Here is a 4,306-nt window from a genome sequence, read left to right on the forward strand (position 1 = left end):
TTAGAAACCACAATTTTAGTAGAATCAGCACTATTCTTCTTCTTAGATGAGTTGAGACTAATCTTCTTCTCAAAGTCATTGATGACATGACCGTTCTATCCATACTACTAGCAGATTCTATTATATTGAACATGTACATACTTCCCTTTTCCAGGTCTAAAGGGTTCTTGTTTCTTTATCTTTCTTCCTTCTCTAGTGTTTCCAATTCGTTCCTCCTTGATGTACATGGAATGAGCACGCTAACCATCGAACCACTTCTTGACCTTTTTGGAGCTATTTGAAGAGCTCTTCGTTGATGAAAAAGAGGTGTTCTCCTGGGAGGTCTTCTCAAGAACCTTGATCTTCTTTTCTAGGAACACCGTTCTATCTTTCCAAGTCTGGAGAGCTAAGCTTAAACGTTCATTGTTACAAGCCAACTCTTCATGGATTTTCTCATTCTCACTATGTTTCTTCACTGGTGTTTTCAACAACACCATGATAACCAAAACCATATCTTCATTTTACAAACAGTCTAGTTCGCTGTTTTCTCATTTATATACAAAACGTCAGATCTTCAAGTTTGCATAAAATATTTTCAAGTAAATTCTTTGAAAAACTAGAGTCAATATCATGTATAGGTTCCTTATACTTGAAAATTTCAAAGGACATAGAGGTTTCTGAGAACAACTTTTCCTTTTCTACAAGTGTTTCTCTTAGAATCAGACAAGTTTGCTTCTAAGTGTTCCACTTTCTTACTCAAGTGAGTGTTCCCAGCATTAAGGCATCAAATTTCATCTTCATAATCCTAATCTTTCTTCAAATTCCAATTATCTTTTTCAAGTTTCTTAATGATTTTAATCAACTATTTCTAATCTTAACCATTTAGATAGTCAAGGTGATCATGGAAACTATCTCAGAAGTTGAAGACTTAATGTCAGGTCATCTTGTCATGAGACAGATTCCAAGTCCATATCCATTGAGTTTGATGTCTTTCTCAGAATCAGAACCCCAAGTAGTAACCATGGCCTTCTTTTTCTGAAACATTCCTCTAGAGAACATGTTCTCCTTAAGGATCTTTGCTCTCCATCTTCTCATCTTCTAGAGTTTTAGGACAGTTCCTTGTTAGATGTCCCTTCTCCTTGCATCGGAAAAATATGACCTCTTTCAGATCTTTCTTGGAAAAGCTTGGTTTGAACTTCCTCTGGTAGAACTATTTTTTGATGTGTTTCATAAACAAAGCACTCATCTTATACTCATCTTCCTCCTCATAAAAACAGTCGTCTTCCATCTCAATCTTAGCAAAATGTTTGGAGATCCAAACCTCAATCTTTAGCATGAGTCCCTTCTCAATATATTTGGAAAGATATACCTTGTCATGTTCTACTTCATCGACCAAAATTTTCCCGATGATTTGAATGAGAGGGAGGTTAAGGGATCTAGGGGTGTTCCTCATTATTCCTTTTACGGAGAAAAATTTCTCAGTCAGGCCATTGGCAATGGCAAGGGGCCTTGGAGTTCTCTTCAACTACAACCCTAGCGTTGGTGAGTTTAGAACACAATCTCTAAAACCTTGAGTAAATACTCACAGATTGACTATGTTCTCTCCATCTTGAAGGAATGATAATCGCTCTAAAGTTGAAACTTCTTTCTTTCTTTTTGTTCAGTGCTTCCTTCATTCATTTCCTTTAGATTATTCCCCATGTCACGAGCATTGTCAATGTGAATCACCTTGTCAGTGTCCTCTCTGGTAAGACCATTGAGAATGTACTGCCTCACCTTGGCGTTCTTCTCTATCACGGTGTAGTAGGAGGGAGTCCATTGAGCTTCTGGTTTTGTAAGATCCACAAAGCCGTTTCCATTGAGAATAATGTGCTAGCATTGGTAATTGTTGGTGCTGATGTAGCTTTCCGTTATTCTCTTCCGCCATTCTTCTTCTTCGGCCTTCCTCAAGTGAGGCTTGTTTGTTGAGATACTAAGGGAGAACTCACCGTTGTGAGACATTTCCCGCAAGTAGACACATAAGTCAGAGCTTTGCTTTGATACCAATTATTGGATCGTATGTGTCTAAGTAAATCTAAGAAACGGGTGTCTGTTCCTTAGATGCGGAAGTTACAAATAAACTCACAAAGGAAAATTGTTCTTTATACTGATATCCTTTGACAACCAACTAGTGGTCTAGGAGAAAATCCACTACCTTTCTCTTGAAAGGATTTTGAAACCATGAGTATATCGATACTCATTCCCTTCAATACCCCCAACAGGTAAAGAAAATCATAACTTCTCTCGATTACTATCCTTCCTATCCTACTAAGACCACATACTCCTTGTTCCTCACAATCCCCATATATCCACAACAACATTTGTACCTGAGTCAATCACATCTCTAACTCAGTCGCCAGCACAACTTGGTCCGTCCATAATTTATCCTGCTCTCCACATCCTCTTCAAGTGATCACCAACATTACTCAAGAACTCCTCAAGGATGTTTTCACGATCTTGAGGAGGTGATCTTATAAATTACCAAACATGTGACCGGCATGATCAAAACCGTGGCTCTTCAATATGCTGAGACCACCATGAACATTGAATAAATGGTAAAGGCACTTTATCACCACTAGAATTATCTAGAGCCCTTTGAGGAGATGCTCATTGTGAGTACCGAACACCATGAGTTTCTCTTCAAGAGAGTCCAGGTCAGGAAAGCACACAAGGAGATGAAGTGCAAGATGCACATGTAGAAGGGAAATTGCTCTAGTGTTCTTATGGAAAAGGAACAGGAGCCCGCGGAGGAAGAGAAGAAAAAGGAGGAGGGAAATTAGAAGAGAAGAAAATGGAAACACCTCTTGTGGTTGAGACCTAGGAAAAGGAAGCAATGCCGACGAATGAGTACTTTTTCTATTGAACCCAGTTCCGTTGAAAATTACACAACTAGCCTCCTTAGGATTTCCATCACCATCCTAGCTTAAAAATTTTTAATGTTTTTTTGTGTGTGAATCCCCAATATTCCTACAATAATATATGAATTTTTATGTTGCCTTGAATTTTTCCGTGCTTTTATGATCTATTACTTACAATTTTCTAGATTCTGATTAATTTGTGTTTTCTAGTTGCTTGTCTTGTGATACATTTATTTTGAAATATTTTTCTGATTGTAAAAGGATGAAGAAGACACTGGATATTTGAACAGACTATGTTCAGAATGATATTCTTTTGAGGGGAAAGTTCTTGGGTTTTCAATGTCTAACTCTGAAAGGAACACTGCTCATTTTGTGGGGGGAAACTGCAATTCTTTATTAATATTTTCTACTTTCCTTTACATGTTTCTTTCTCATATTTCTTTGTACTTTATATGAGAAGGAAACACGTAGAGGAGGAGAGGTGGTAGTTTTTGTCATTAATTGATACTTCTCTATCAAAGATTTCCCCTATAAATACTATTAACATTAGTTCCTCTACTAAGGGTAGGGAACACTACTTCATAGGAGTACAGTTCCTATCTATATAAATTCACAGTTATGATGCTACAAGAGGGATATGCATTATTTCTTGTGCTGGCAGAAATCCTCTGCCAATAATTTTGTGTTACAAACACCACACTACTAAATGTATAGTTAGAGATATGGTCTTTCAACATTTACCTGACTTGATAGTTTTCTTCATGATTGTACTATCCGGCACCCAGAGATTGTTAATTAGATTGACTGACAATTTCCTACACTGAAACTGATACCTTTGACAGAGAATTTGCGCACGCTTCACAAAGAGAGGTTGTGCACGCTAGATAACTAGGCCATGATATTTCTTCCCCAGGAAATCTCGGTTGATGATATCAAGTGAGATTTCCTCCAAAACAAACCTCGTTCACAGGCTATGTCTCTTTTGTCATGGGATAAAATTTGTAAGCCACGTTTTCTGGGTGGATTGGACATACATAAAGCTTCCTATCTCAATCCATCCCTCCAAATGAAATTGTTGTGGAAAAATATTATTGACCCGAATAATATGACGGTCTGTCTAATCACTGAGAAATACTTAGGTCCTTCGACTGTGTTTACATACACGAAAAAATAAAAACCAATCTTGGTAGTTGTCGCGACGTCTACAACTACGTGACACTTTCCATAAAAGAACAATGTGAATTGTAAATAATGGTCAATCTATAAACTTCTGGACAGGTAACTAGATCCCAGACACATATATACAAGAATATTTTAACACCACGTAAACATAATATCTTATACAAAGTTAGTGAATTTATACTGCCTAACAAGCAACGGAATCCACTTCAACTAGCTACAATCATGCATGTCCATATTGTGGATAAAGT

Source organism: Phyllobates terribilis, unplaced genomic scaffold (assembly GCF_046119375.1).
Source record: "Phyllobates terribilis strain yellow unplaced genomic scaffold, ASM4611937v1 Scaffold_4936__1_contigs__length_55782, whole genome shotgun sequence".
In the NCBI taxonomy this organism is placed as follows: Eukaryota; Metazoa; Chordata; class Amphibia; order Anura; family Dendrobatidae; genus Phyllobates; species Phyllobates terribilis.